A 14,857-nucleotide genomic window follows, 5' to 3' on the forward strand; every position below is an offset into this window, starting at 1 on the left:
CCCGGTCAAACTTCCAAACTTAAAATCTATTTTAGCCATTTCATGTCTAATTTAGCTATGGGCTTTCAAATAATTTTCCGGACACGCTCTTAAGTCCAAATCACCATACAGAGCTATTGGAATCATCAAAAGTTTATTCCGAGGTCGTTTACACATAATTCGCCATCCAGTCAAATATTTCAACTTAAACTTTAATTCTTGAAACTAAGTGTTCCAATTCATTCTAAAACCTCCCCGATAAGTCTCATAATTATATTTGAACATATAATAAGCAGTAAATGAGAAAATAAAATTGTAATACTCAAAACGACCAGTCGGGTCGTTACAAATACATTGTAGTGTTTAAGAAATGAGATCAAATGGCAGGCACGTTGATATAAACGGCTGCCGTTAGTTTTTTTTTGTATTTTCTTATCATTTTTAATTCAAAATTGCCTTACCTTTTTAATTGTTTACAACAAAATGAATCTAAGCCATAAAATAAGTGGGTGGACACATGGCATAAATCGGTCTATGTATTAAACAATACTGGACTAATTTTCACCGGAGGGGATCTCATCCCATGAATGATGGTATAAATAAAGTAGTTGCAACAAAATATTGATTGCATTTAGTAAAGATGGCAACAAAGAGCTGCTAACATCAAATGTATTAATATGAAGACCAAACCATACTAGGCATATTGGTTGCATAACAAGACCAGCTGGCCCTATAGTCGAGGTATATTCAATATTTTCGTCACAATTCATTCAATAACCTCAACAAACTCACAAAATTAAAAGCTCTCTCTTCCCCTTCGTTTTGTGAGCAACCAAAAGCATTTCCATAACCAACAAAAAAAAAAAAGGACATACTATATGAAGAAATTAAATACTCCTACTTAAAACCTAATCTTAGTAAAGGGTCAATAATAATCCAGCAAATCAAGCCAAAAACCACAGCTGTTTTTCTTCTTCTTCTTCTTCTTGATTCAATTCTTTGGATTGTTGATTCTATCCTCACGGAAAAAATCAAGCAAAACAGAACTCTTGCATTTGGGACACTTTGGATCATCCACTGATAAAATAACATACATTAAGCATCTAGGGCAACCCACAAGCATCATTGAAGTTGTTGCCTCTGGGCTATTTTGGTAATTTCCAAAAAACTGTTGATCTTCTGGAGTTGGTTCTCTAGAAACACAAGAACTTGCTGGTGATCTTTCCATTGAAGAAAATGGTGAAATTTCTCTTTGAAAAATATTTGCCCTTGGTGGAGATAAGTTTAGCTTCAAATCAAGCTTTGGATCACTACTCTCTTTCCTGTAGTTCATTTTTTGTTTCTTTTGAATTGTCCGCTTATATATATTCCACTAACCCTGTATTTATAAGACAAAGAAATAAAAATTTAGTCCACAACTTAAACAACAACTACGTACTAAAGAAAAACAAACCAATATAAAATTAATTTTTTAAAAAAACGAGTACAATCTTGAAGAAGATGTCTAACCTGAGAGAAGATTGAAACTTGTAGCAATAGGAAAAGGGAGCTTTGAAGTGTGGGAGATAATAGGAAAAGTTTGACTACATTTATATAATGCGAAGGAAAGGAGAAAATTATGAGGTTTATTTAGTGCAGAATTAATTGTGATTATAACTGGAGAAGTAGGGTGGACGTGAGATGTCTAGAGGTAAAATTAACTGCAAAGAGAAAATTTTCAGAAGAATTCGGTATAGAAGATGAGAAGAGTTAATTTCACGGCGGAAAAATAGTTATTGAATTAATGGCTTGATATATATATATATTTATGTGCGCGCATTCAAGAAAGTTTGATAGAACTTTTAGTATATAGTAAATACGTTCAACTATAAAGTGATGAGAAAGCTCTCAATCAATGCTAGATTTTTGGATATATTGTCGTAGTTATTATATTTTGTAAAACTAGTACTACTAAGAACTAGATGTGTACAAGAATCTAAACCTCATTAAAAGTTTATCGGCTAACCAAATTCAATTTAATGAAGCCAAATACAATTCTCATAAAATTCTAATATAGCATCTTTAATTTTTCCAGCAATAAAAACTTACTAATACTCTCTTCGGTCCATAATAAGTGATTTTTTTGGTATTTGACACACCCTTAAAAATATACTAACTCCTAGAAAAAAAATATGATATTTTGACTAAATTACCCTTAATCAAAATTGCCATATTGTTAACTTGACATTTTGAGATTTGTAAACAAGGGCAAAGTTTAAAAAAATAAAACTAATTCCTTCTTAATTATGTAAAAGGTCACTTATTTTGGACCAAAATAAAATGATAAAAAAGTCAACTGTTTATAAAGCTTGCTTACATATACATTATTTTAGTATTTAATTTTACTAGTGTTGTTGAGATTTAATTTCTATCTTTTAATTATCAAACTAAAGTTGAATATTCACAACTAACTCTATCCCCCTCTATCTTCCCTACAGAAGAGATAGCCTCAATTTATTTTAAAAATATTTGGAACCAAAGTTAAAATTAAACCCATTTAGTCAAAGTTATAAAGCTCAATAGTAGATAATCCTTTGAAAAAGTCATTTAACCACATCCATTCACTTCCGTTTCGGAACTACATAATGACTTCACTGTTCTATTTCCCTTTTCTCACCAACAAAGAATAAGTTTTTTTTCTCTATTAAGCATTAATACAGAAAATTAATCAAGTGCAGAGGTTGCAATAACTATCCAGAAATTTCAATAGTATTGAGGTAGTAGGTTCTATTTCTCTTCTCTGCTATTTCATTTACCAAAACAAAGTTATCTGATTTGGTAGTCAATTACATGTATTTATTTCTCTTTTCTGTCATTTCATATCAAATTAAAGTTGATAAAAAACAATAGTTTCATCTTTTATAATATCGGGCCCGTGCCAATATGTACTTTCTTATATTATGTTTATACTTACTGAAAACTCTAGCTCCACTGAGGGCTCAATATGTATTTATGCAACTTGAGTTCTTACCTGAAGTACAGTTTTTGCTCTGAAACCTAACCTACTTAAAGCTATACACTAAATGGGGCACACGTCAGCTGCTCTCATAATTTAATGTTTAACCATTTTTGAACTCTTTTAGTTATCAGTCCTAACTCCTGACGTGGCTGTATTTATTCATGTAAACTTTGAATACTTTACCCAATCCCCCACAAACCTATTAAACCAACCTTTGGCAGGCTCTGGTTAATGTCATTTAATTTACTATGCCATTAAATGTTTTTGGTCTTCATCAAGTTCATCTCTTGACCGAGGCGAATTCAGGATTTTGGCAGAATGGGTGCACTATTAAGAAGAGGTGGATCCAGAATATAAATGTTATGGGTCCAACCTTTAATTTTTACGATTGCGTATCCATTGCACTTTTGGAATTATAAGTTCATTTTTTTTTTAAATAATAATTTTCTTACATCTATATCTATTTTTCATGTTGAAAATATTGAGATTATTTGAACTCATTGATTATATGCTACATCATACATTGCTACAAATTTTAATATTCACATTTTGTTTAATCATATAAGATTTTATGGCGACAAAAGAAGAATAGGAATTTCAATGTATGAAAATCTTGAAAGAATAAACCAAACAAAAAAAAAAGTACTTAATTAATACGCAAAAAATAACACCAGACACGTGGGCGTCTACTTTTAGAAAAAAAGAAAAAATAACAAGATTGACATAAGATTTGAACTCACAACCTCACCTAGACAGGTACACTCAATAACCATCATATCATATAATAGTTTGAGCATGGGTGCACACATATATATTTAAATATTTTTAAAATAATATGATATTACTATACATAATATTTAAGGAGGGAGCATGGGTTCACGTGCCCGTGGAACCCTCTAATACGCCCATGTCTCTTTGATTGTTTCTAGTGAATGTTGGTTAGTTAGTACGTACTTTTCAGGTTTGTTTTTTAGTGTTATACTGACCCGCAGTTTTAGTTTTTAAGTATTACCTTTGGTCCATATTATATTAGTTACTATAGTATAGTTATCTTTTCTATTTTTTATGGCGAAACAAATTGAGACCTCTTCAGCAGTTCAGCTAATAATAAGTTTTTACTCAATCCCAACTAGTTCGAGATTATAGTTGGTTGTATAAGATCTCTCCATATTTAATCAGAGATTTGGGGTTTCGAGTCTATATACTCCCTTCGTTCACTTTTATTTGTCATGTTTTGACTTTTCACGTCTCGTAAGAAATAATAAATGAAGTACATAATTTACCATGATATCCATATTAATTGATGTATATTTTTAATGGTTTTGAAAAAATGATTTGAAATGAGTAATTAATGTTGTGGGTATAACAGAAAAAAAAGAAATTGTCTTCTCTTGATATGCTAAAAGTAACAAGTAAAAATGAAACTCTATTTTTAGAATACTGGACACGTAAAAGTGAACGGAGGGAGTAATTGATAAGGAACTTTTTTCATAATGGACTTTACGTGATACGAATTCGAATTACTCAAGACCCCAAAGTAGATTTCAGACACCCGGGGAAAGATATTAAAAAACAAATTAGAATGGAGACGTACTTGAATGAGTAATTGATTAATAATTTAAAATAATTTCATACGATGTACTATAATTTTGGCAATAATAAGTTGCTTGCACTTTTCTTGTTCTGGAGAAAACAAAAAGGAAGTAGAAATTATGGTAACGGCCGAATTAGTTATATGAGGCAGGAGCATATTTAATAATGTAGCCCGACTTATCTAAAAAAGTTTTGCACATATATTGTCATGACAAGTATATTTCACAACTTTGCAAGTGGTGCACAATAAGGGGTCGAAATTAAATAGCATTAAATGTTAAAATTATGTTCATTAATGTTGGGAGTTTTATGCTAGGCCAGTTTGGAAAATTTTAGGTAGCACAGTGAACCAGTAATCGCTAGTAGCAAATACTAACATAAAATAGTGCAAAGTCATTTGTTCGATTTAGTTACATACCATGAGCAACTTATTTTTAGTATATTGAACAACTAAAAGGAAGGAATGGAATATCAGTTAGATATAATTTTGTGCCTAAATTATTGTTCCTTACCCCCCGAAAGAAACTTCTTTTCTTTTGAGATTTCTTATAAAAAGAAAACTATTAGATTTAGTCACTGACCACCTCTTTTTAGTGGACTTGAAATTGGTTTAATAATAATCTTTCACCAAATATTTGACTATTTTGACATGGAACATGAGTGAGGAATTGAGGACACATTTGGTTTAAAGGTCTTTATCCAAATTTTTATTTTAATTAGAACCTCTCTTTATATCCCCACTCAAAACTCCAAGGAAAACAGGTTAACCAGAAATATAAAGGCAGGTTTATATCTTTTTCCTCAACAACTTCTAGTTCATCTTTGAAAACTTTTCTCATTTCCTAATTACAAATCCAATTGTTATTTTCTAACGAAGTCCTTGATATCAAATTTTTATACCTGCTTAAGTTGTTAAGACTTGTCTTCCTGACGTTTAGAATCCCCTAATGTTAGGGGTGGTTTCATGATTTTACAATCAACGCAGGATTGGCTTTTGAGTTTCAATAGACTTTGGGGTTGGCCACCAAAACAATCCATTTCTTATGTTATAGTGGTATGACGAAGTCTTTTTCGATGTTGGTTGATGAGCGAAAATTATTTTTCTTGAAAATATATATACATACTCCCTCCGTTTCAGTATATATGAACCTATTTCTTTTTTGGTCCGTTCCAAAAAGAATTACCCTTTTCTAAATTTAGAAATAATTTTGCTTAAACTTACAATTCTACTCTTAATGAGAAACTTTTATAACCACACAAATACTCTGGCCCCCTTTTTGACTTGTTTAGGACCACAAATTTCAAAAGTCTTCATTTTTTCTTAAACTTCGTGCCTATTCAAACAGGTTCATATAAATTGGAACGGAGGGAGTACTAAATTTCATCTGATGAGAAGCACATGAAACAATTTTGAGTCGTTAACATACATCATGAATCTTCTAAAAAATTAATTAAAAAAAAGATATATCAATTTTGTCAATGGAACAGTAACTTGAGCTCGAGCTGAGCTCCAATGGTGATGAGAATTGGACCTTCACGCCATCAGTGATGGGAGGGAGAAGGAAATGAATCTTCTAGAACTCACAAATCTGATTGAACTCAAAGTGGAGATCCCACTATATACTAAGGTGTCTCGACAAAGTAAAAGAAAACATAACGGACTAAACTAACGAGTGAGCTGGCTACAGCTGACACTAACAATTCTGCTCTAATAATTAAGCTAGTGACTAAGCTAAGCTAAGTGAATAATTAATCTTAATACCTCCCCCTCCCCCCAAGTTGGAGGTGTGGTGAACACAACCAACTTGCCTAATATAGCACTATGCTTGATCCCAGTCAAGGATTTAGTCAAAACATCTGCAAGCTGATTGTCGGTTCGGATGTGGTGGAGAGAAATTAGTCCTTCTTGCAACTTATTTCGCACAAAATGGTAATCCACTTCTATATGTTTAGTTCTTTCATGAAAAACTGGATTCCTTGCAATGTGGAGACACTACTAGAAATTCGCTAAAAACCGACCAAAAAAATCGACCAACGTTGGTCGGTTATGGCCAATTACCGACCAAAACGCGACCATTACGGTGTGGACGGTGTTTTGATGGTCGGAATGGCTTACCGACCAAAGTTGGTCGGAAATTTCCGACCTACTTTGGTCGGTAGCTTAAAACGACCATCTGACAAGTTTAATTACTTACCGACCAACTTTGGTCGGAAACATATTTTATTAATTTAATTTTACCTAGCAAAGTTGGTCGGTTTAACTAAATTATATTTTTTTTATTAATTATTAAAATTAAAAAAAAACCGACCAACTTTGGTCGGTAATTGAAAATATATATTTTTTTAAAATAATTAAAATTAAACATTACCGACCAACTATGGTCGGTAATCTCAACAGTGCAGGCAAAATACCGACCAAAGTTGGTCGGTAAGTTGATCGGGAATTCAATGTTCATTAACCGACCAACTTTGGTCGGTATTTTGGAATAATTTATTTTTTTTATTAAAAACCGACCAACTTTGGTCGGTTTTTCTAGGTTTAATTTTGGCATTAAATACCTGTTTTGGCAGCTACACCACCTGCCAGCATACTAATACACCTAATAACAATAACAACACCACAACAACAACAACAACAACAATAACAACAACACAACAACAACAACAACAACAACAACACAACAACAACAACCAAAACATTTAATAAATACTTTAGAACTAACAAATTAAAGTTCAATTGAATATAAAAATTCAAAACCAAGTTAAAACTAATTACAACTAGTTCAAAACTGGTTCTATTTGTCTAGTTCAAAGTATATAAAAGTCAAGGGGTATTTTCTACAACATCATCATCACCGTCTGATGAACTTTCATTTACAAGATGATATAGAGAACGGTCTTGTGGAGGACGGGAAGCACGATCACGGGGAGGACGGGAGGAACGATCACGAGCAGGACGAGAGGAACGATCACGTGGAGGCCGACCCTCTGGAGATGACTCACGAGATCAGGGCAACGGAAAAGCTCCACTAGATAGGAGAGTTCTGATCTGAACTTGCATGCCAAGGAATTGAGCATCTCTAAGCCTTTCTCTTTCCTTGGCCCCTTCTAGCTCTGATGTGAGCTTTGTCACTGTCTCCCGCATAGCGGAGAGGCTCTCCCTATTAAGTTGCTCGCCTTGCGAGGAAGTCCCTATTCCTCGCATTTCACACTTATAGCGATGGAAGTTTTTAGTAGGAAGCCCGTATACCTTCCCCCATTTTGGACCGCCAACAGACTCCAACCATATTCTTTCAGCATCCTCGTCCGAAGGTTGGGTTGGCTCACCCAATTCACCAGCTGGATGACTACGGATGAATTCCTCTACGTTACTTTGGTAGCGACCCTATATTATTTTAAATTAAATCAGTATTTCAAAATTTTTATAAAAGTAAATTATAATACTTAAAGAAAATTGAAAGCTTACATATGCAGTCGAGGCCCGGTCCTCGACCCACCTATCTTGATCCCCCTCTTTCTTCTTTTTCACAATATGTGTCTCCTTGAATAGCTCATCATGACTCATTGAACGCCCATACTTCTTTTCCTGAAAATAAATTAATTTAGTTAATAAATAGAATAGATATACTTAGAAAAGTAAAATAATTTAAGCAATTACGTACCAATCTTCTTTTTATTGTCCGTAGGCTGATCGCACCTCTAGTATGCAAGGAGCCTCCCTTCTCGGATGCGCGAGCTTTCTTTCCTTTTTTGCTCCTCTCTAAGAACTTTGCGGTAAGTCATTGACTTTGCAAATCATTCCACAAATTCTCAAGTAACCAGCCAGGCCTCTTGTTCTTCTTTCTAGCATCCGAGGAAGCATCCGCCAATCTCTTGCGAGCTTTATGATGAAAATTTGTAGCCACTTCCGCGCTATAGCGGTCTTCCCATACACACTTGCTCTGTATTTCAAAAGTTAAATATTAGATGAAAATATCATAAATATAAATTATTAAACTGTTTAAAAGAACATTTATACCTTAAATTGATTGAAAATTTGTTCCTTCAGTGAGAATGGGCAATCAGTCCAAGTCGCATAAGGGCCATCATAAAGCTTTCTGATGGCATTAGTGATTATCCTCGTAGTCTTATTACCCGGCCTGAACCTGTAATTTAACAATAAAAATACATTAATATCTTAGTAAAAATGTTACAAATCAATAGACGTAAAAATAATGAATAACACTTACCCATAACCCTCAGGGACTATGATGATCCTGCCATATCGATCATAATGCACTACCTCGTCATCACTATCCGAAGCATGTGTATCAGAGGCATGTGAAGATGGTGTAGGCGGGTCAGAGCTAATGCCTCGCAGGTGAAGGCCTGCAATAGATGGAGTCGATGATGAAGATGGTTGCGATCCCTGTGACTGCGACATAGCTGGATGCGACCCAAGTGGATGTGATACTGATGGCTGTGACCCGAGTGGCTGTGACTGTGACATGGATGGATATGATCCATGTGGCTGTGATATGTAGGGATGTGATCCATGTGGATGTGATGCAGATGGCTGTGAGGCAGCTGGACTGTATGTCGGACGTATAGTCCTATGGCCCTGTGATGGAAGACTAGGTGTCTGAATGAAGGTGCACGGCTCGTGATGCTGTGGCAGCTCAGTATAGCCGTGTGGTGGAGGATAAGACATATGCATCTCTGAAAAGAGTGGACAAGAGGGAGTATTATTTTCTACCCTCCTCTTTCCCTTCCTACCCTTTTCTCGACCCCGAGAACTAGTAGGGTCATTGTTACCTTGACCCTTGCCTGCCATCTGCATAATATAATACACATTTAGATTGAAACATATAAGAAACTAGCTATAAAACTAGAGTGCTTTAAAAAACCAACTTTTTAATCCTCATCGACGTATTGTTCCTCGTCCGAGAATTCTTCGTCCTCACTTGTTTGAGCTTCATCAGTTGATTCTTCGTCCTCATTTTCTATAATTGTTACTTTATTTATATCAATTTCTTCCAATATGCGTTCAGGATGTTCCAAATCATTTTCTAACTGATCGTCCACTATTTGGTAAACATTGGAGATATCGTTTTGATATGCAACATCTAACACATTCTCGACTTCCACCCTACCTACAAGCTTAGTTTTTATTACAACCCACCAATCGGACTTATTCCGCCGCAATGGATAAGGAGCATAATACACTTGCCTAACGTTATATGCAATTATGAAAGGATCATAGCGATCATACTCCCTCGTATGATTAACCTCAATTATGTTGTATTGGTTGTGTACTCTTGTACCTCTTGTTGGATTTGGGTCAAACCACTTGCATCTAAAGAGTATCAATTTCTTAGATGGCCAACCTGTATATTCTAGTTGTAATATTTCTTTGACCTCACCATAATAATCAATATCTCCAACTTGGTTCCCATCACCACCTTGAACCCACACCCCGCTGTTGTTGCTATTTTTATTTTTAGAGCAATCCTCTGTATGAAACTTATAACCATTCACTACGTACTTAGACATTGTTGTGACCTGAAGCCCAGGTCCCCAAGATATATCTTTCAAAAATTGATTTACACCATTATTTGGATTATTTACCTACATAGAGTTAAAAAAATTCATAAGTTAGCACAACTTATGAATCAATTTTTATACATTCACTACATATATATATATATATATATATACAATATATATACACACACACACACACACACACTTACAAACTGTTTGAACCACGTATCAAATCTCGTATATACAGCATCATAGCCAAATTGACCCACGAAGTGACTGTGACATATCAAATATTTTTAGTAGTTGCATCAATATGTAGTCATAGTAAATTTTACATTTTGATAACTAATAAATCAATACTTACTTGAGAAATGGTACAACTTCGGGACAATTTAGCAACACATGAAGTGTAGCTGACTTGTACTCCATATCACTCAAACTTCTCTTTCTAACATCCTTAGAACATCGGCCTGGTTGATTGAATATGGACATTGGTGGATATAATGGATCATTCACACATTCGACCTATTGGGCCTATTCCTAGAACATGGCACGTTACTCTTCAAAATAATAAGAACAAAAATGTGCAGTTTCCTTTGCAAGATAGGCTTCGCATATAGATCCTTCAATCTTATTCCTCTGCTTAACAAATTGTTTGCATTTTCCAATTGTCCTACATAATCTCATGTTAGCCAAGAACATTCAAATAAAATAAAATATTACATCAAACTTATAATATTACCTCTCAAAGGGATACATCCATCTGCATTGAACAGGCCCTCCAAGTCGTGCCTCGTGTACAAGGTGTATTGGAAGGTGTTCCATCACATCAAAGAAACCACATGGGAATATTTTTTCTATCTTACTAGAAATTACACGGATGTTCTGGTCCATCCGAAGTAGGTTTTCTTCCCTTAATGTGGTAGAACACAAGTCTTTGAAAAACAAACTAATCTCTGTGATGGGTTTCCAGATTCTTTCACGCAAACCACAAAATGCAATAGGCACTAAGGTCTCCATAAAAACATGGCAGTCATGACTTTTCAAATGGCTCAACTTCCCTACCTCCATATCTACTTTTTTCCAAGATTCGACGCATAACCCTCAGGCATCTTCAATTTCGTAACCCAATCACAAATTTGTCGTCTTTCCTCCAAAGTGAATGTGTAACTTACTTTGGGCTTGAACACCTTACCATTGTTTGCTGTCTGCAAAGAATTGACGGTGACAATCAAACCATGATTGCTTTCGGCCATGTTTCAAAGTGAACGCTTTACTATTTTCCATGCAGTAAGGACAAGCTAGCTTCCCAGCAGTCATCCACCCAGACAACATTCCATACGCAGGAAAATCATTAATAGTCCACATTAAATTAGCACGCAAATTAAAATTCTGCTTGGTTGATATGTCATATGTTTCAACACCATCATACCACAATTGTTTTAGCTCATCAATCAAAGGTTGCAAATATACATCAATCAAACTTTTCGGATTACGTGGACCGGGGATAATACAATTTAAGAATATATATGGACTACTCATACACAACTCAGGTGGTAGATTATAAGGTGTAAGAAAGACAGGCCAACATGAATATGATGTCGCAGATATAGAAAAAGGCGTGAAGCCATCCGCACACAGACCTAACCAAATGTTCCTTGGTTCACTAGCAAAATCTGGATATGTCCTATTAAAGTACTTCCAAGCTTCTCCATCTGAAGGATGACACATAACACCAGGTGGTCTTCTATTTTCAAAGTGCCATCTCATATGAGGAGCAGAACTCATCGATGCATATAACCTCTTTAACCTAGGTATAAGAGGTAAATAATGCATCGCCTTGACAGCGACCATATTCCCGCTGGAAAGCCTCTTGAAACGAGGCTTTTCGCAAAATTTATAACTGTCTAAAGTTACATCATCTTTATAATATAACATGCAACCATCTTCACAACAATCAATTCTCATTGACGAAAGTCCTAACTTAGAAACCAATCTCTTTGCCTTATAGAAATCACCAGGTAAGTTGATATTAGGGTCAACTAGTTCACTCATAAGGTCAATGAAAGAGTCCATGGCTGCTTGAGAAATATTCCAATTAGATTTGATACTTAGTAATCTAACTGCAACAGACAGCTCAGAGTGCGGACTTCCTTCACGTAGTGGACGACTAGCTTCCTCTAACTATTCATAAAAACATTTTGCGTCATCATTAGGAGTTTGTTCAACATTTTCATTGGGCTCACCCCCGAAGTGCATCCCAAAAGCATCCGCAACCATATCCTGAATTCTAGAATCAAGATTTGTATTCTCCACCGACCTACTACTTTCACTAACAATCATGTTATGAAATATCCCATGGCTACCATCGATCTCTCCATGATTAGTCAACACAAAGTAATTCTCTATAAACCCCTTCCTATAAAGATGAAGCTTAACTTCCTCCGATTTTTTAAACTTCATACAATCGCACCTGACATAAGGGCACCTAATTACTCCTTCACTTTGGTATGGTGGAAGTGACATTGCATGTCTAATAAAGTCATCAAACCCTTCTACAAAATCCTCCCGCAATTCCCGCCGATTAGGATAATTTCTATTGTACATCCAAGCACGATGTTCCATCTATACAAATAAAACAAGAACAAATTAATTTATTCTACAATTATAAATTAATTATATCTTTTTTAGTTAATTCAAGATAATTATTTTTTCCTAATTACACCAATTTATATCCTAAAAGTTCAATTCATATCCAAAAGGTCCAATTCATATCTTAAAAGTTCAATTCATATCCTAAAAGTTCAATTCACAAGAACAAATCCTAAAAACTAAAATTTCAATTCATATCCTACGAGTTTAAACATAAACTAACTAAACTAAAGAAATTCAACCCATACCCTAAAAGTTCGATTCACAAGAACAAATAAATTTATTCTACAATTATAAATTAATTATATCTTTTTTTAGTTAATTCAAGATAATTATTTTGTCCTAATTACACCAATTTATATCCTAAAAGTTCAATTCATATCCAAAAGGTCCAATTCATATCTTAAAAGTTCAATTCATATCCTAAAAGTTTAATTCACAAGAACAAATCCTAAAAACTAAAATTTCAATTCATATCCTACTAGTTTAAACATAAACTAACTAAACTAAAGAAATTTAACCCATACCCTAAAAGTTCGATTCAGAAGAATAAATTAATTTATTCTACAATTATAAATTAATTATATCTTTTTTAGTTAATTCAAGATAATTATTTTTTCCTAATTACACCAATTTATATCCTAAAAGTTCAATTCATATTCAAAAGGTCCAATTCATATCTTAAAAGTTCAATTCATATCCTAAAAGTTCAATTCACAAGAACAAATCCTAAAAACTAAAATTTCAATTCATATCCTATGAGTTTAAACATAAATTAACCAAACTAAAAAAATTCAACCCATACCCTAAAAGTTCGATTCACAAGAATAAATTAATTTATTCTACAATTATAAATTAATTATATCTTTTTTAGTTAATTCAAGATAATTATTTTTTCCTAATTACACCAATTTATATCCTAAAAGTTCAATTCATATCCAAAAGGTCCAATTCATGTCTTAAAAGTTCAAATCATATCCTAAAAGTTCAATTCACAAGAACAAATCCTAAAAACTAAAATTTCAATTCATATCCTACGAGTTTAAACATAAACTAACTAAACTAAAGAAATTCAACCCTTACCCTAAACTAAACTAATTCATAACTAATTGACTAATTAATAAAACTAATTAGTTAATAAAACTAATTAACAAAACTAATTAAAACAAGACCTAAACCCTAATCCTCAATAAAATACAATGTTCAAATAATTGAAACACTAATCAATTGAAACTAATTCATAACTAATTAAAAAAACCTAGAAATGATAAATAAATGGGTTGTAATTCAAACCTAGAATTTTTAGGAGATGGAGAAGGAGAGGGGCGGCAGTGGCAGTGGCAGCGGTGACGGCACGGCGACGGCGAGAGCTGGGCGGTGGCAACGCGGGGTGGGGAATGAGATTTATGTGAGGGAAATAGAGAAGGAGAGGGGAAGGTTTTGAGTGAGGGAAATAGAGAAGAGAGGGGAAAATAAGAGAGAAATGGGGGTTTCCTCCGTTTTTCAATTCTCTGATTTCAGAATTACCGACCAAAGTTGGTCGGTAATTTTGGTCGGTACAAATTAAATTCTTTTTTTTTGTGTGTGCTTTTTTTCTTAAAATATTATAAACTATAAAAAAAATATTATAAACTACAAGCATTTATTTTGTTTAACTATGCAATTGTTATAAATAATTATAAACTATAAGCATAATTTTTATAAATAATTATATTAACTATTTAATTTTAATAAATTATAATAGCATCTATCTAAGTAAATTTTCTAAGTTATAATTAAGTATGTGAGTAATTTCTCACACACACACATACACTATATTGTAATTGATGCTAATAACTTCTTTTTTCATTCGTTCATCACTAATAATGCATGACATAGATTAATCGATATATAGGTCGAGACGTTTTGATGAATCATCGATTAATATTCATCGATACATCTAAGTAAGTTATAAATCGATGAATCAATTTACAAATAGATATATTTGATGATAAAGTATATATACTAATTAGTATCTTCCCAAGTCTATCCCTAAAAGAACCCGACCCTGTGGTCCTAGCGCTTCGTGTTCTTATATATATATATATATATATATATATATATATATCTTAT

General features: G+C 33.6%; 1 long non-coding RNA gene across 1 annotated transcript; it reads right to left on the reverse strand.

Annotated features, from left to right (window-relative positions):
- Positions 1 to 558: 558 nt before the first annotated feature.
- On the reverse strand, positions 559 to 1,579 carry LOC107786781 (uncharacterized). The gene is made up of 2 exons (XR_001648229.2): positions 1,489 to 1,579; positions 559 to 1,357 (listed from the first exon to the last, which is right to left on the reverse strand). It is a non-coding gene; the product is annotated as an uncharacterized LOC107786781 (long non-coding RNA).
- Positions 1,580 to 14,857: the final 13,278 nt, after the last annotated feature.

The sequence above is a fragment of the Nicotiana tabacum genome, chromosome 22, assembly GCF_000715075.1.
Source record: "Nicotiana tabacum cultivar K326 chromosome 22, ASM71507v2, whole genome shotgun sequence".
Taxonomy (NCBI): Eukaryota; Viridiplantae; Streptophyta; class Magnoliopsida; order Solanales; family Solanaceae; genus Nicotiana; species Nicotiana tabacum.